Genomic DNA, 20,510 nt, shown 5'->3' on the forward strand with positions numbered 1-20,510 from the left:
TACATCATTACTACAGTATATGGATCTGGCGCCTATCAGCTTTCCACAACCGAAGCAGTGCTTAAAGAGCCTATGAACACTCTCCACCTGAAGCGGTTTTACAGTTGATTTAATCTCAGCAAGCTCTCTGTACATATCTAAATGTCTTGAAAAAAAAATGTACAAATCAGAAAAAGTCCTAAAAAAAAAAAAAAAAAAAACTTGCCAAGAAGGTGAAAACCTGGTAAATAGGCGCCTCTTGTTCCCAATGCACCATCTTGCAGCGCATCTTCTGGCTATTTTGTATAGTCGCTTTCATGCTTTTGCTTTCCTGCTTCCTGCTCATGTATCCATGGATTGAGTCTTGTCACAGCTCGAGGGCATTCCCCCTTAGTGTCACTATTTTCGAGATTCTCCTCATAAAATCTCCTACGCGACAGTCACCAGTGGTTCTCACTGCGTCTGCCTACTGTCGCCAGTGTCACTCTTTTCGAGATTCTCCTCATAGAATCTCCTACGTGATAGTCACCAGTGGTCCTCACTGTGTCTGCCTACTGTCGCCAGTGTCACTCTTTTTGAGATTCTCCTCATAGAATCTCTTCCGCAACGATCACTAGTTGTTTCAACTGTGTTTGCCTACCATTGCTCAGGTCATGTCTCAAGATTCCTTTATGGAAGATCTCTTTTGCGTTAGTCACCAGTCGTCCTGGCTGTGTCTGTCTACTGTTGCTTAGTCCTTCTTAGGTTCTTCATCGTGAAGATTCCTCTTTGACCTCAATCACCAGTCGTTCTGATTGCTTCTGCCTACTGTTGTCACCCTACTGAAGAGATTTCTTTCTTACATGTTCTGGACATTGGCACTTGACATTAATCCCGAAAATATTGAACTCAAAAAAAATGATATACTTGTTTGGATATGTTGAGCATTTTCTTTGTTTGCTTTGTTTTGCTTTATCATATCTCCTCGAGCAACTCGATGATATCATCTTCAACTAGAGAAGTGATGACTGGGGGCATGATCTTTTTCTTTGCTTTCTGTTTGCGGTTTAGTTCCAATAAGTTGATCTATTCCTATAAGAGGGGTGTCCACTATAAGAGCCTCCATCTCGTATTGGATGGTCGTGTGTACCTCGACTCCTTTTATACAGATACATCAATGACATTGATTCTTCTCCTTGTTTGTTGGAGTGAACTCTTCATGCTATAGTACATATTGATACTCGTCCTATTAAGTGAACGTATGGGTCACTATGAGTATATCTAACACACTTCTGTCTCAGGTTATGAATGCAAGGGTCGTTGCGGACAGAATGAATACTGAATACTTAGCATAAGAGGAATCTCCCGTGTGTTTGGTGTGCCTGTCATGCAAGCAACATTCAGATCATCCTAGCGTTTATGCTCTGATGCTTATGTTAACTTGCTACATTAAAAGGGACAAATGTTCTGGTCATTCTGGCTTCTTGTGCCTCGAATGCTTACATTTAATCCCGACATCCCAATAACGTATGTTATATTCATATTTTCATGATTGCAATGTCAGTGGGAGTTGTATAATATAAGAGCTTTATTTTATATCCAATAATGATAAATCATTGAGGCTTGGTAACCAGTCCTAGGATTACATTTAGCATAGTCTTGCATTACATACTTTATTTACATTAACACGCAATTCGATGGTAATTCTATTCATACCCCACATGCATCAGATTCCTCCACGGCTGCACAAGCGTTTGGTTCGTCGATTCATGCTCCTCAATGGAATATCTGTGACTGTCAAACAAAAACATGCAACACTAAGTAAGATGTCAGTTCATACATATGTGTTCTATCTAAGTACAACATACATCTCATGTACATCAAAGCAAAACAAAATAGACAATGACATGTACACAGGAATACTCGGCTCAAAATCTCGTATATATATATATATATATATATATATATATATCAAAGAATGGGTCAGTACAAAAATGGGTGCTACTCGAGCGCAATCGATCAAAAATGATACATGTGGTGTTGGCACACCAATCGATACATAGCCAGAGATCAAAATCAAAAATCAGACACAGAGCATCTAACTCTGTCCCGAACTCTCGCCTCCAAGAGGAGCAGGAGGAGCAGGGGCAACAGGTGGCGGAGGCGGTGGTGGCATGTTTGGCCTGACAAGAGGTCGTGCGCCTCCAGACTCTCGTGCGTACTGAGAAAATCACTGCACCTGCAATTTCTCATCAGGTACTGCACTAGTATATGCCGCATAATAATATGCTGCTCGAGCTGATTGGAAGCGGATCTCATCCTGTGCCAGCTCCAATCTTTCGCTCTACAGTCTCCGTGCGCTCTCTCTAAAAATCTATCTCTCGTTGTCGCTCTACCAACTGCGCATCCCTGACTGCCAATGCAATTTGCAACTCTCCCAACTGTCGGGAGGCCGCATGAACCCGCTCTTGATACTATCGTATTGCATCCTGTACCCTACCTACCGGCTGATCCGACATATCCTCATCAACCATCTCTGGTGCCTACTACTGTGGAGGTGCCTATTGCGGTAGAGGTACCTGTGGCTGTGGACGCACCTGCTACTGTGGGACCTCCTGCTGAGGGGCCTGCTCCTCTATCCTTTGCCTCCTCCACCGACTGTGTCTTGCCCTACTGCCTCCAGCACCTGGGTCTGATCCCATCTGACGTGGAAGAATAGGTATTTGCTGTACCCGGCGCTGGACCTGTGGTGGGATCTGTGGCTGTGCTTGCTGCTGCTGGGGTACCTGTCCTTGTCCTTGTACCTACCTTGCCATCCCTAGTGGATGCGTGAAGTGTGGGAACAGATGGCTCATCAAAAATGCCTGATATGCAGGCGTCATCCCTGCATCTACTACCTCTGGCAGGTAGTCCCACTGAAGAGCAGCTAAACTGCGGATATCTATCATGGATTGCCCTGGATCCATCCGTGGAGGCCATCCCCACTCAATATCCCTCTGCACCCTGGCATAGGCATAGTACTTAGGTGAAATATCCTGTGGTCAGCCATACTGTCGCCACACTCATGAGATGACAAATCTCTCGATCACTGATGTCGTCCTGCCCGCCACCGGTCAAGAACTAAACATCCATGGCAGCTCTCTGGGGGCATCATCCCAGTCCTCTGTCTCTCTCCATGGTCGCCATACAATGGAGACTAGGTCATCAAGATGTGTCCATCAGTGCTCAGTCTTACCCAGGTGGGCCTGGGTAATATGCCCTCGATATCTGCATATGTAGGGCTCCATAGGCTCTCGGGCATCCTCAAAAATTGGCCTACATACAGGGAGATGCTCCCAGGCCCAGATATGTAGAACATAAACTCCTGCTACCATGGTCTTCTTCTCATGGAAGACGACCTCATGCATCTCATGGAAAAGGTGGGCCAACATGCACTGACCCCATCCAAAGATCTCTGGTGCCTCCAGCATCCTGCGAAGCATGACACCCCATCCACACTCCAACCCATGATGTCCCCTATCAGGACATAGGAAGCAGCTCAAGAATATACCCAACACGGATGCCAACCTATGTGTGGGTCCATAAGTATGCATCAACTCATCCCAGTTGATGGCCCTGCCTCTTGGTAGCTCTCTCTCGAATACAATGGAAAGTGCCTCTGTCCCTAATCGAGGCACTGTATCATAGACGACCCGGGCGCCGTGAAATGGGATCCTCAGTATCCTCCATATATCCTCTGGGGTAATCGTCATCTCACCCATTGGCAAATGAAATGTGTTCGTCTCTGAATGGAAACGCTCTACCAAAGCAGTCAGTAAGCCATGATTCACCATCACGGTTGGAATCCGGCATAGTGAAGACAAACCCAATCGGGCAATGTGTGCCCGATCTGCATCATCCAAACTCCGCAATAACTCTCCATATGGCGAATAATGAGATCTAAATGAAACCTCTTCGAAGACCTCATCAAGTCAAATCGAAGCATCAAAATGAAATAAAGTGCAATTTCTAAGTGCGAAATCACAAAACTGTCACGAAAATTCGCAAGAGATTCATGAAATCTCGCGCGAAGACATTCAATTTCGCGCGAAGAGATGCAATTTCGCGTGAAATAATTATTTCTTCGCGCGAAGAATCTAGCCTTCGCATGAAAAAAGATCTCTTCGCGCGAAGATAGAGCTGCCCGCGCAAGAAAAGAGATTCTCGTGCGAAACATGAATCGCCACGCGCAAAGAATCCTCATCCTCGCGCGAAACCAAAATCGCCCCGCGTGAAGAAACATCGCATCTTGTTTCTTCGCGCAAAGAAAGAAGATCTTCGCACAAGAAGAGATTAGTTTTGTGTGAAGAAAGAATTGACAATCAATAAACATGCTAAAAAGTGCAATAAATAACTTCGAAATGCGTAAAAGAAAAAGTATGAAGATGGGAAATCGACGACTCACCAGTGCTCCGTAGTCTGCTGGCTGGTTGTGTCGTCTAGAGCGCTCAAAACGATGATATCTCACATTCACTACCATGTCTCTATCAGAGCTCAAAATCACTACAAGAAAAAAGCACAAACGAATTGAAAATGACCCTTCGAGCCCTTATATAGGTGTTGACCAAATTTTTTCAAGTGCTCGGATTTGCACGAAAATCACACCCCTGGCTAATTGGACCGTTCTGGATCCATTTTCGAGATCAAATTCGAAATCTAACACACCTAAGAGCCTCAAAATGTGTTTTAAAATTTTGGGGACTGACGCGATTGAACGCTTGTGCAGCCCAAATCTTTCTGATACTTTGTGATTCTTGGAATTTTCAAAATTCATTTTGAAAATAGTCAACTTAAGTCAACTGTGGCTAAATCTGGTCAACTTTTGGTCAAATTCGGTCTTTGCGACTTCGCAATCATTTCAAATCAACCCTGAATCTTCTTCAGATCGTTTTGATCTCTTCTAGATTCTGCTGAATCTCAAATTTCTTCTATATCTCATGATATACTACTTCAAATCATATTCTGGTGTGTCATCTTTCGATTTCGTTCCCGAGGGGGCAGAATGATTACATCTTATGTCCTAGTGACTTGGGGCATCTCATCACTTGGGGCATTTTGTTCCCTTCTATCTGGCATCTTTGCCATCTATCTTATCTTTTCATCAATTGATCGACCTTATAACAACTCTTCTCAGAGTTCGATAGACAGGTATTGGGACAGTCTAAACCCCGACTCCTGAGGATCAAGCCTCGTTCTGGGGATGATTCTATGACTCATGATTGGACCTTGTTATCTTTTATCAATCTTAGGTATCTAGGTGTTCTATCTAGATCCTTGAAGGTTAAGCTCCATTCTGGAGATAGTCTTCTAAATGCTTTTATTCTTAGGTATCTAGGTGTTCTATCTAGATCCTTGAAGATTACGCTCTGTTCTGGAGATAGTCTTCTAAATGCTTTCAATCTTGGGTATCTAGATGTTCTATCTAGATCCTTAAAGGTTAAACTTTGTTCTGAAGAAACCTTTTAAATGCTTATCAATTGCAGGTATCTAGACGTTTTGTTTGGATCCTTAAAGATTACACTCTGTTCTGGAGATAGTCTTTTAAATGCTACCAATCTTAGGTATCTAGGTGTTCTACTTGGATTCCTTGGGATTCTACCAATCTTAGGTATCTAGGTGTTCTACTTGGATTCCTTGGGATTAAGCTCTGTTATAGAGATAGTCCTTAAAAGCTCATCAATTGGTCTCTGTGTCATCACCTTCGGAACCAATCTCATGTTCGCATCATGCTTTCTGATTTTCTTTGAATTGAACATGCTGCTCGCACATTCATTCAAAGAGGGGCAAAATGTAATACCCCAAAATTGGCTCATTGCCATGATACCAATTCTGGTCTATTTCTGATCAATCCTAAGACCTATTCTAATAGGCAATTCTCATTCTGCTATTCGTTGCTTGACTTAATTTTCAGATGCAGAAAACCCTAATTTGCATTCATCATATTTCTTATTTAATTCCTATAATACGCACCCATATTAGTCGCATTAAACCTACTTGATTTAATTATAATTTAATTATTAAGTATTTATACTTTAATTAAATTAAATTATATCCTAAGGCTAATGTGTTATGGAATTAAATTTATTTAATTTAATAAATACGCCTATCTTGATTAATTAAATGTAATTATTTAATTAAATGGGAGAGGTATTTATAATTAATCAAACGAAATTATTTAATTAAATGGAGTACTTACTTCTAATTAATTAAACAAAGTTATTTAATTAAATGGGAAGCCATTCCTAATTAATTAAATGAAGTTATTTAATTAAATAAGAAAAGTGTCTCTAATTAATTAAAGATTATTTAATTAAATAGAAAAAGTAATTTATGAGAGCATATCTCATTTTATTAAATTAAATATCTCAACAAAATCTCTCTTCAGTTCAAAAAGGGAAATTTCCAGTTCACTATTGATCAAAAATGAGTTAAATCAGTTAACTCCTTTTTCTACTCAAATTAAATCAGTTAACTCCTTATTTTACTCAAATCAAATCTGTTAACTCCCTTTAATTTGGGAATCTTCCTTTATGACTGAACCTCATCTTCAATCTTGACCGTTGATCCGAATTGATCTCAACCGTTGATGGATTTTAGGAAAGTCTATTTAAGAGACCCTCATCTCTTCATTTTGAGAGGATGAATTTGGAGAATTTGCATCGAATCGCTGCTGGAATTCATACTCACATTTGCTCATATTTTTACATACATCTTGTTTTCTTAGCTTAAATTCATCTAGCTTAATAATGCATACATTTTTAGTTTAATGTCTTTTATTTCTTAGAATAATTGCTTGCATTTCATCTAGATTACTTGCACATTCATATAGCTTAAATTGCATTCAAATCCTTCGTTCTTACAGGGTCTGGTTGCTTAAACACCTCAAATCTGAGGATATCTGACAAGCAATGCCCTTTAGATAGAAGGCAACAGGTTGCTTTGCCGGCTAATTTTTGAATGAACAATCCAATGTTCATTCTAGGATGAATCCGCATACAATGACCGTGTTGAAGTGTGTGTGTTAGCAGAGGCCGCATTTTCACGCATACACTGATATGCACTGAATGTTACTATAGACTCTTAATAGGGTCCATCCTCTAACAAGGAATATTTATATCAGTACATCATCTTATGGGTGTCATCCCCACCAAGGTTTTCCCTCTGATCAAGGGTTTCCCTAATTAACATATGTGGTGTTATTGTGCATGTGTATCTTGTTGTGGTTACTGATTATATTATTCACATGGTTAAATTTTACTAAGGTTGATAATTGTGATAATAGTTGGATAACTTATTCACACCCCCCTCTCAGTTATATTGGTGGATTATATATTCTAACAGATGGAAGGATATTTTAGTGGGAAGGTTGAACACGACCCTTGAAAACAAAGAACCCAAAATTTGTTACGGTACTAATGGGCCCAAGATCTTTCTTCCAGATGTGGTGGTGGACATAATTTGATCACCTCTCTATTAGTGTTTAGTGGGAAATTTATTGTGTTTAGACTATCAATTAACATGTTCTAAACGTGGTGTGGTAAAAAATAAAAATAGAAAGGGAGCATTTGCACTTCAACTATGTCAAGTGGTTTCTTTTTGTTCAAATTTACTGATGCTAAATATTTGGCATTAGTTCTCTATGGTTTGTAGACTTATGGGAAACATAGTTTAGGTATGGATAAGTGACATCCTATGCTTGATCCACTTACAAAACTCTTTCATCTACCCCCAGTTTGGATAATATTGACTAGCCTTCCCCTAGAATTTTGGGATGAAAAAGTGTTTAGATGGATTGGAATTTGGTTTGGTCACTATGTGTTAGCTAACACTGTTACTATCAAAAAAATAGGCTTTTATATGATAGATTTTGTGTTAATGTTGTTGCAAACAAGCCTCTCCCCAACTTTGTCACTCTCACCACGAAATGGGGGAAAAAGTCCCTAAGGCATTGTCTATGAGAATGTTGGTTTGTTCTGCTAAAGATGCTCTAAGTTTGGCCATTTTATTTCACACAATACAATATCTTAACCTGAGGCAAAAGAGAAAGAGGGATCCCTAGGGATTGTCATAGAAAATGGTTTGGAGGATCAATCCTCCTTTATTCCCCCTCCCAAACTTCTAACCCTAGAGGTGGAGGAAATTAGTAATACCTAGGAGCAAAAGAATAGGGCAGTTAGCCATAATATAGTTGGAAATCCCAAAGAAGGCGATAATTTAATAGGTGAATACCCTTTCATATAAGGCAACCATGAATCATTGAGCACCATTAAAAACATCTTGCAACCTATGTGAATGAAGATTAGGTTTGTGCTGGAGGAGGGCAAGATCCTGAGAATTGTAATTTCTATACCTACTGAGAAGACTAGTGGTACACTTTCTAAAATTAGTAAGAGGGTTGAAGGTTATTTACTTGAGCTAAAGAAATTTTTTTGGGGAGACAACTCCTTCCTTTCCACTCCCAAGCTTGGAGTGGTGTCTTCTTATTCATCAATGATCTTAACTAAAATACCAACCCAAGCAAACAAGATAATAAGTTGCCTAACAAGGTGTCATTCAACCCCTACTTCCCCTATGTGTAGTGATACAGGGGAATGACATATTCCTAAGAAGAGAATGAGAGACAATAAGAAGGTTGATGTTGGTAATAAGGTCAAACAAGGTAGACCTTAAGAATAAGTACAATAACAAAACAAATTTCCAAAGAAATTACAAGAGGAAGGCAATTGACCCTAGAGGACTCTCATAAAGGTAAAAAATGAGGTTCCTATCATGGAACATAAGAGAGTTGAATAGCCCTCAAAAATAGTACGTGCTTAAATAAACTATCCATGTTATGAAGGTAGATGTGTTACTAATCTTGGAGGTAAAAACATCTTCTTTTTGTTTCTCTAATGTGGTTGATAAAATTTAGCCTAGTGTTAATTTTGTCTATAGTGAAGCAAATGGTGTGTCAGGAGGTGTGGCTATGCTTTAGAATCCTCAGATTATCTTAGGAAGTACTATTATGGTTGGTCAAACTATATTACCACTTCCCATCTCTACAACAACCTATCTTGGTGTCTATTTAGTATTTATGCCCCTAACACGAGGGCGGGGAGAGTGGTGATCTAGAATAAGATCTGTGATTTCATTGGTAATAGTTTGGGTATTAAATATTTGTGCACGATAATTTTAACACCTCCCTTTATCCTTCCAAAAAGTTGGGAAGAGTGATGGATTTCATTGATAGCATGTCTGACTTGGAAAAATTTGTTAACACCAATGATCTTTAGGATGTGGAGCTTCAAAGGCCCCCATTTAATTTGTCTAATAAGAGAAAGGGTCGAGACCTTATCCAAGTCAAACTATATTGGTTTTTGGTCTCTATAGATTGGTAGTAGTTACTTTCCTTTACCTTCTTTGCCCTGTTTGATAATTCCCCCATCCTCTTTAATTGGTTGAATGATCAATATAGTGACCCCATGTAATTTCACTATGAAATTATGTAGCAATCTGTGTGAATGAGTGGTGAAGTATTGTGTTGAAGGTACAATAATGTATATGTTGGCTAAAAGAATTGAGAATGTAAGGAAAATAGATATTGATTGGAGCAAAAATTCATTTGGAGACATTTTTAAAAATAAAGCTAAAACATAGGAGAAAATCAAGCTTATTTAGTAGGCCATAGCTAATGGAGATGACTCTATTGAAACTCATAGAAAGGAAGATGAATAGAGGAGTAAATGGAAGGAGAATATTGTTAGGGAGGAAATATACTAGAAGCAAAGATCAAGAGTCCAATGGCTTATAAAAGGGGATAGGAATGCCTCCTCCTTCCATAGATCAACCTCAAAACATAAAAAGAGAAATGCCATCACATGTTTGTAGGATGACAATAACAACTAGCTGAAGGATGAAGAAGAGATCAGGAGGTAGGGTGTCCAATTTTTCTTTGAGGCTTATGCTAGGCCAAATAGGTCAATTGACACCAACATCAGGGATAGACTTATCAACTCCCTCCCTAGAGTACTTGATGTTAAAGACAATGATGCTATTATTGGTCCTATTGTCGAGGAGGTTAGGAAGGTAGTGTTTCATGAAAGCTTATAAAGCTCCAATCCTAGATGGCTTTCCACCAACACTTTTGGGACCTTACACCAGAGCTATGAGGGACTTCTTCAAAATAGGTAAAATCCTAATAAAGTTAAATAACACTCATATTATGCTTGTTCCTAAAGCATCTGAATTGAAAACCCTCTATGATTTTAAGCCAATTAGCCTCTGTAATACTGCCTATAAAGGTTTTTCCAAGGTTCTTATTAAAATAATTAAACTGCACCTTGGTAATTTCTATCATGCCCGAAAAATGCAAGGGCAAAAACACACAATATTTTTTTTTAATTAATAATAATTAAATCCACTAAGTTGATAAGTTTAACTTGGTTGAGACACGGATACATTGCAAGACAATGACAGGTTTTTCTATCAATACCTTGACATTCCATCTTAAGTTTATAATGTTTGTTTAGTTAAACTTTCATTATTAAATCGAATTGATTAATTAAACAATCTAATATCAAATAATTAAAAGACTTAACTCATTATCACTTTTATTTACTTTTAAAATATTTAAATCATTCGGATAACCATTTAACTAATTACCGATCTAATTAATTTTGAAACATTAAAAGAGTTTACTAATTAATACAACATTACATTTGTAATTAAACTTTATTTAAAATTTATTCAATCACAAAATTTACGTAAATCTATAGTCTGTAATCTATCCTAAAATAAAACATTTCTAATAAAATCATAACATAACTAGAATTAAATAAAAACTAAATAAATAAATAAAATATTACCACTCCTAACTTGTATAGCAATTTGTAAACCAGTATAATTACTAATGTTTAAAACTTTTTAAAATTAAATTTCATAACAAATATAGTCTAAATTTTAAAATTTTAATTCAAATCTAAACTAACCTACACATTAACTACTAACTAACATTATTTAAACTAACATTTTATTTCATACAAAACAAACAACTTTATTGCTAAATATACTAATTTAAAAACATACTAAATCTAAAATTAGTACCAATTATTAATTTAACTAACTTTATTATAAAAACTTTATAAAATAAAAACAAACATACTATATCTAATACTAATACCTATTATTAATTTAACTAACTTCAATATAAAAACTTTATAAAATAAAAACAAACATAATAAAAACTTTAATAAAACTATAACTAACCCTATACTAACTACCTACTATCCCTTAACCACTCTACTCCCCACCCCTTATTCCACATGGCCAAGGCTACATTAAAAAAAATGCAGCAAGATATTTCATAAGAAAAAGGTATGCTTGCTCAAAGAAAAAGGCAAAAAGGTAAGTGTGTAAAGTTTTTTTTTCAAAAAAAACAAAACATTTGCCATGTCTTTAATGTCCACTTCAACATTTGCCATTTTCAATTGTCAAATCACGTGGTCAATTTGGGGCTGCAATTTTTATGGGGTGCACGGGTGATGTCATCTCCCTTAAAAGCATTTTTGAGACAATCTTGCTTGCACCAAACATGGTAAGCATTTATGACAAAGTTTTGTAGTTGAGATAAATAGAAAATGATAGTATTTTTAGAAATAGATATTTTTATTTTTATTTATTATTCTTCTTTTATTGAATTATATAATATAACAAAAATATCAAAAAAGAATATTTAGAAGAATCTTTTAAATGCTCTATTGTAAGAAGACAATTATGTCTTCTTCTCATACAAAATCTAGAGAGCATTTTTGCTCTTGGAGGATTTTTTTTTTTTGAAGTCTATAATTTTTTTCTAAGTGTGAAATTTCTAAGCAATTTATTTTTATAACAAGGAGGTTTATTTTTTTTCTTCTAATTGGATTTACCCAATTACTTATTTAAACAAAGGGGTTGTAATTTTTTTTTAAAGAGTGATAATAGGATAAAAAGCAATACATGAATATTCGAGTTGATATATTTTAACTTCCTAATACTCATGAAAAATAACTAAACAAGATACAAATCAAACAATGAATCTTCTTTAACACACACACACACACACACACACACACATATATTTAATGCAAAGATATATATCCTCATTTTTATCTAATTAACCTTAATTGAATGAGTAAAATTTTGAAAACATGAGATTATCATAGCAAGAAAGATCATCATTTTATCTCATTTTCGATACACACGTACATAATTGAATTACTACAAGGCTCAAGCAAGAATATTACTCAATCTCCTTTCTATTAAATCACCTAATTCAAAGGCTCCGTCGGGAAAGAACCAGTAATAAAACCCGACATCCTTGCCACTTCAACAATAAGTTTAAATACATTTTTACACAAGATTTCAATTCCGAGAAGACACTCCCAACATAACTGAATTTCATAACAATTTGAATTTTCTTCTTGGCCCTTAACAAGGGATCCATTTTGAATTTTGTAATACATCTTGGTGATCATGAAGAGAACGAAAACTGACCAGGTAACAAGCAAACATAACATGAAGACAAAATTAGACATTCACTCCCATCCCGAGTTTGCACAACAGGTTTGACATTGAACTAGACTAGGGAGAAGGTGGATTTTTCCAACAGGAGATGTCGGCCACAATACCATAACATATGCCCAATCGGGGCTAAAATCTCAAGAACTTTTGTTCTTTCCACAGATGCCCTTTCGAGGTTGATATCACAAGGACATTTGTTCTTTTACTTCTCAAATTTCAAAACTCAAACACATGGTTTGTGCTGACGAGTAGGGGCCCATAACACCCTACTCTCTTTCCCTCTTCTCGTCTTGAGAAGAGACTCTGCACTGTTGGAGTCCAACTAAAGACCTTCCCTCGTACATGGCCACTTTTTCCCTATCTGAGGGTGAGTAATGTCAATACAACCCATAAAATCCCTTTGAAATTTAAAGCAAAACACAAAGGAAAGACATTCAAGAAAACCTCTTTCAAACCCTCCCAAAACATACTCAAAACACATACAAACATATAAATGCAATAAAATTGAAGCATGAAGCACAACATGAACAAAATGAGGTGAAGTATTCCTACCTTCTGAATAGGGTTATGGCAAATGAACAAATTTGAGATGAGCATTCCCTTCCTTCTCCTTCTCCTTCAATCCTGAATTCCACTCTAAAACTAGAGGTTAGGTGAACACTCAAAACCCTCTCAAACTTGCCTCTAAAAAAGATCATAACTCAACCACCTCAAAAAGGTAATAACTCCCCCACTTTCCTAAAAGTTCTAGAGGCTTCTAACTCAACTAGACCTAAGGCTAACCTCAAGGTGGAGTTAAAGTTATCCCACCCATGATGAAAAAAATCTAAACAAAACTCTTATCACTAAAATTGGATGACGTCTTGTTGTGAATCCTACTCATTGGGGAGATATTATGAAAGCGGAGTATCTTAGTAACTTTCCTTTGTGTATTATTTAAATAAAAATGTCTGGCCCTAGGGCTCTAAAATCTGGAACAATTTGATTAAGAATAAAAATCTCCTCTAGGAGGGTCTAAAGATGGATAGTGGAAAGAGGAAATAGAGTAAGATTATGGGAAGACAGTTGGCTTAGTGAGAAATCGTTAATGATGACCCAATTTTGTTAGCTCATGGATATCTTGAAATTATATTTTGGGAGAAAGTCAAATGATTATTTTACCTTGGGGAAAGAGTGGAGGAATCTTATTGATGACAGGATACCACATTACTTAGAACCACTTGTTGTGGAGTTATAAAGAATCTTAGAGGAGAATAGAATTATTCAATTCCTTGAAGAGGACAAATTTGTTTGGGACAAAAATGATTTTGGAAAATTCATAATTAAATATGCATATCTACTTCTTTTCAAGAAGGATTTAACCCCCTAGTGGCAAACGAATGTTAGGAATGGCTAGTTGATTATCAAAAAAACTTCTTTTGATGGATTGCCTTGTATGGAGAGATGCTTACTATTGACAACATAAGAAAAAGGGGTGTTCAGATTCTAAATAGATGTTATCTGGGCAAATGGGAGGAAGAAGATATTAATCAGATCCTTCTCTCTTGTCCATTTTCTAGAGAAGTATGGGTGTTGGTCCTCCATAAATTCTCTCTTTCACAAGTTTTTTTGAGTGACTTGCAATTATTTATCCTAAATTGGGATTTCCCTTTCTTCCACCCTTTGATTAGATTACTCTAGAAAATGGCCCCACCCCGTATCTACTAGAGAATTCAGAAAGAGATGAATAATTGGGTTTTTAGGTGGGGGGGGGGGGGGGTGGGATTTTCCAGCCGATACAATGACATCTATTATAATTAATCTCTTAAACAAGAACTTAGGTGTTTATAAGTGGAAAAATCCCCCCAATCCCCTTTCTATTGGTGACCAAAAATATACTTTAACTTGGAACATAACATGAGCCTTTAAGATGAATAACAACTCTAAATCTTTAATTCGGCTAAATTCTAAATGGGGTCCCCCCTGTTAAAAATGAACTTTGATGCTATTGGGAGAGGTGGTTGTATGGTTAGAAACATTGCTAGTAGTCTACTTATGTCTTATTCAAGGAATTTTGGCCACAAGTCTAACAATGTTGCTAAAGCCTTAGTGTTCTTTTAGGGTCTGAAGTTGGCTTTCAATATGGGATTAAAATACCTATGTATGTTTGTGTGAAATATGGTACCTATATATGTGACATGACACCTTGATAAGTCATTAGATTCATGGTTAGATAAATTGAATAATTCAATAAAACACATAAAACTATGGTAGATCGACCTATTGGCTTCTATTCAATATGAGTATGAACCTCTCTCATATTTCAAAGATAATCATTGACTATAGATGCTATTAGAACAAAGAATTTAGGCTGAATGCAAATCAATCTATAATTTTTGCATTTTTTAATGCAATAATAATATGAAATCTAGATGAATAATAACGATACAAGATCAATCTAAATGGAATCGATAAAGTAATAATATTCAAATAGTGATGCACAATACCTCTAAATCAAAATCAACATGATAACTTTACTCTTCAATTGTACACGAGAAATAAGGGTTTGGAGACCTGAATTTATAGGTCCAAAGGTTGAGTTGAAGTTGAATTTGAACTATGCACCTCTTGATGACCGAATACCTTAAAAGGTGGAAGCACGATTCACTTTCTTGATCTAGAGTGTATTTTAGAAGATAAGCAAGTTAACTTATCCATCTAATTTAGAAAGCTTAGTCAACAACTACTTTCTTTCTAGAATATGTGCATGATTCACTTAAATTGCTTTTTTGATTCATGCATAGTTAAGTTAACTATTTCATTTCTCTTTTTAATTTCTTTTTTAGATTTAACTCAACTTTTCACTCAAACTTTGTTTTTGTCAATTTTAGAAGATATTGAGAACATACTTGAATATTTATCTCATTTAATTATATTTTCTTAATTTATGAATATTTAATTTAATAATTGATAGTTTTAGAGATTTAATCCAATTTAATTAAACTAATTCCCTTTTCATGTGTAATTGCACAAATGGGTTCAATTTAATTGGTGTGCTAGGATATTGAATTAAATTAATTGATTTAGAATGATTTAATTGTCAATTAATGTTGATATTTAGGAATTAATTAATTTTTGATGATTATTGCAAATGTTGATGATCTATGTAATTCGATTCTTTGATTAAATAAACGATGAAAATTAATTGGTTTTTGGGTTAGGACTTTGACAAATTTTGAACGATATTTAGGATTAGGGGCACTTGGTTTAGTGGACCATTTTAAAGTGATTATTCTATGTATTGAGGGTGATTCCAAAATAATTGTGGAGACAGTTAAGGGTAATATATATCCATGCTCAATTTCCAATATTCATGGCAGCATATAGATGCTTCTCGCTAGCTTGGAGAGATACAAATATATCACACTTACAGAGAAGGAAATGTTGTGGCAAATTCATTGGCTAGCTTGAGCTTGCAACTGTGGGGAGTTAGATGTTGGAGGCAAATGGCCTTTCTACTAACACATACCCAATCCCTTATTGAAATAGAACAAAATTCTATACACATGAAATGATGATTCCCTTGTTTAGCTGGAATTCCCATTGTAGTTCAAAGGTGGTGATAAATACTAAGCAAGGCACCTTTGTTAATTCAAATTTGAATTTAAGTTCCCCATGAAAAAAGGGAGTCACATGACAAATAGTAAAGTGACTTTTTATAATATTTATGGTACCATAATTGATCAATCCATAAGGATTAATGATACAATCTCTAATGATTATGTCAGACTTGGACCAAGTTAATTTTTTAATGTTCTTACCAACTTTTGGCATAGACTAATATTCATGATTTTTAGAGAAGAGTAAGAATGATAATTGATTATGGTGGGGACCATTCGTATGTGTCACCAAGATGGCATCGAAGAGAATAATTTCTTACCATTCTTAGTAATAATTACAATGATCGCAAAGCTTTCTAAGTCAACAAGCTCAACATTTTTGAGTTATCTATAATATTCTGTCTCTGCAGTAAGGGTTCTTGGAGAGAGGGTTTTCTAAAATTTGTCAATTTGGAGTACTCAAAGGATTTTGAACAAGAGATTGAGATAGGTGGTGAATGGTATGGGTGGAGCCTCCAAAAATTGAGGACTACATGTAGAAAAATCACTGCACATGGATGACAACTATGGAAGGTGGTATGCTCCCATTCATGGAGGGGATGGAAGGGTATGATGAAAATTGCTTGACCTAGTTTTTCAATTCTTGGAATGATAAAAAAAAAGTTACAATAAATGACATTACTTTCTAAGTCAACGAGGAGATTATCACCATGGCTATCAGTTCATCCTTGGAGGGCATGAATGATAGAAGGTGACCGAGGTCCTGGATGAAACCAATCTTAGTAGATTTTATAAAAAAAGATTAAGCCTTAACTAGGCACATATGTTTGTTTAATCAGGAGGAACTATTAGAGTCGTGGGATGAAGCATGTCTCTTGGTTAGGAAGTATCTCACTCTTGAGGGTAGATTTGGTGTTTGTTATTACTACCACTTCCCTTTGCTAAAACACTCTAGGTACCATGATGAAATCTCTATCCTATTCATCCTATTGCATGATTTAGAGGCCATAGTGAAAATTTGTGATTTTACACCAGAGGCTCATTCTTTGCCTTTATAACTTCAACTTTGTGCCCTCTCCATTGTGTTTTCATGCATAATGTCAAGAACTTGCTTAATCCTCTAGGTGTTGTGGGTGGAAGTTGTTATATGATCCCCACTCCTTACTCGTCCCCATCGTCCACTCCCTCTTGGACCTCCAAAAAATAGAAAAAAGATACGCTTAGGGCCTAGGTGAATGTTAAGAAACCCAAAATTGAAGCCCTGGTCAATGTTGAATTGGTGGAGTTTGAAGATGATAATGAGAGTGGCCACAAGAGGTCTAATAGATTAGCAAAATGTAAGGCAAGATGGAAGTAGATAGCTAATGGGAGGATTGATACGGAGGAAGAGAGTCAGGGTTCGAGGTGAGCAAAAAGAAAAACAAACCTAGGAGGAAGGAGGAAGCTATTAGTGATAAGTATGTTGAGGAGGATGAAGAGGAAGAAGAGACCTCAGATTCAAATGTGGGTGAAGTAAAGAAGAAGAAGGACCCCGACCTTAACTCCACCCACATATCTGCTAGCTTTACCATCAACACAATGGACTTCACATCCTTTTCACCCCTGCTGCCCTTGCGATAAATGACACCTCCCCTATGATAACTACTTTCTCGATGGATGCTATAAAAAAAGGAAAAGAAAAGGTTATATCTAACCCTATTGTGTTGTAGGCCCATGATTCTGATATGTTGAAGGGCAAGTGTGTTGATTGCTAGGGTTTGAAGAACATAATTGAGAAAGCCAAAAATGATATTGACTCCTTGTAGGTCAATTTCACCTCCTTAGACAAGAGCTTCAACACACTCACAAAACTTGTTGTGAAGGTTATGCATTCGATAGCCATTATGGTGCAACTCCTACGATAGGATAAAGAGGATATGATGTTAGAGGGTGGAGATTCTAAAAAACTTTATGAATTTTCGGCAAATGATTTGACAAGGATCCTCCTATCGAGGTCAGAGAAGGATACAACAAAAAATAGTTATTTTGTTTAATGTGCTTTGTTTATAGTGTTGTGGATCTGCTAGGATGACCCAAATATGAATGTTTTGGACTAACCCTATGTGGCCTTTTATGGTTTTAAAAACTCTGCTCGTAGCTTTAGGATTAGTTTTATTATTATACTTTCCATGATGGATACTACTATGAACAATATTAGTGTTAAGTTAGATAAGTACTTTAATTGGCTTTGTAGGTTTTGTGGGGATGGATTTTTGATATTACATGAGGGGTTGTGCATTATCTTTTTTTTTTGGTTGATTGTTTGCTATTAATGGGCCTCTCACTGTATTGTTCTTAAAGGCCATCTCCCTATTTCGTTTGCTTTAATATAAAAAATAACAAGGATGATAATGTGGTAAGAAAACAAATGTGGAGCTCAAAAACAACAATGTGGGATACAACAACTACGTGAAAGTGGATTTCTCTTACACCATGTGCTAAAATAGAATGCAAACTCCTAGGTGTCTCAATGATAACTAACATGAAAATGCATTATTGTAAGAAAACTTAAGTAAAGTGTAATTAGTAATATTTAATTACACCAACACAATTAATATAAGAGTCTAGCTCTCCTTTGGGGCTAAATTTGGACATAATTGATTTTTCTTGAATGGAATAATCAAAACTAGAAAAGGGTGAATGAACGAGCTCTTGGTTTATGTCCTTAGGGTAAGACCCCACTTCTTATCATTTTAATATAGTTTCCACTGAAAAGTAGTATATTATGTGGGGATCAAGCTATATATATTGGCTTGACTTGTTTGAAGGACCTCTTAATATTTTATCCTATTTTGGGTACCTCCTTATAAGGTGCAACATATCAAGGAAACTTGTTAACATGATTTATCACTGGTGCACACACCCTCTAGTATTTGAGCAAGTTGGAGGAAGACTAGACCCCATAACTTTGTGCCTACAAGAATCTCTCGCCAATCAAGTTAGGCCTCTAGCTCAAAATATCTTGAGACTATCATTATGCATTCTTATTTACCATTTTTTTTAATATGATTCCGAAAATCTAATCAAACCATATTTACTTTTTCCAAAACATCCTTAATCACAAGGCATATTCATGTAGATTATTGGTAATGTCTCACTTGTAATATCATAATAAACTAGATTTCTTTCTGTTACATATAAACAAAGATCTACACGATTCTAGACATTTTACTCTATAACTTATACAACGTGAACAATATAAGTAGCTCTTAATATTTCTTTCATTATTATTTTTTGTAGTTAGATCTGTTACCAAAGGGCAATGATAATTAGGGGAGATGACCCAGTAGTTGCCTAGGCTAACTTTGGGAACCTAGAATTCCTAATTTGTACGTCAAAATTTACCCTTTTTTTGGTGAACCTCCGTAGGTGAGTGAAGAGCTCAAGGCTAACCTTTCAACTTTTCTGCATTTAGGAAGCTCTCTGTAGAATTCGTAGAATGCGAGGTGGTCTAAATGTGCAATTTTCAAATGTTCACCCAAAACCCATTATGTTCACCCCCTCAATAGCCACTCACAAAAAAAAAGTACCTTTTGTACAAATGAACCAATCAACAACGAAGGAAGCTAAAAAATGATAAACTATTAGTACACGTGTGATTGGCAATTAGCACAATGCTCTCATTTTTTGGGGCTTTTAATGAGTGGTAATTAGAGGAATAGGTAACAATGACAATCATTCAAATAGACTGTGGCTATCCTTCCTACAAATTGCACCATTGACTTAATTTCAAAAAAATGAAAACACAATGATTTTTTTTGAAATTTTCAAGCATTTGATCTTCATGATCTGTATATTTTGTAATTGAAAACAATAATTTTTTTGAGAAAATTTCACTATGCTTTCATGAATTTGAAAAAGAATCATGTTTGACCTTTTTTTGTGTGTCTTTGGTGCATTTTGTTTGGAAATTAGCTAGCAGCCATTCAAACATAGACAACAACTAACTCGTCTCCCCTATTATATTCATTATTAAAAAGACGAAAGAGGAATGTGACTATCTAACCTTATTTATTTTTTCTATTGAAATATTTTATGTTAGCTGATCATGAGTTAAAGGATGATAATATTTTTGCGATTTGATGGATAGACTGTTGGTGATAACAGTTATGTAGTTGCAAACCTTCCAACTGGGAAGACGACATTTTCTATTGAAATATTTTATGTTAGCTGATCATGATTTAAGGATGATAATATTTTTGTGATTTAATGGATAGACTGTTGGGGCCCATTTGGTTGCAAGCGTAGGAATAGAGAATTAGAATGGAAATTTGGAATAGGAATAGAAATGGAGAATGGGAATGGAAAAGACCAATCCCATTCTTGTTTGGTTCCTAT

This window comes from Cupressus sempervirens, chromosome 7 (assembly GCF_028749045.1).
Source record: "Cupressus sempervirens isolate cs-2001-9-10 chromosome 7, ASM2874904v1, whole genome shotgun sequence".
Taxonomy (NCBI): Eukaryota; Viridiplantae; Streptophyta; class Pinopsida; order Cupressales; family Cupressaceae; genus Cupressus; species Cupressus sempervirens.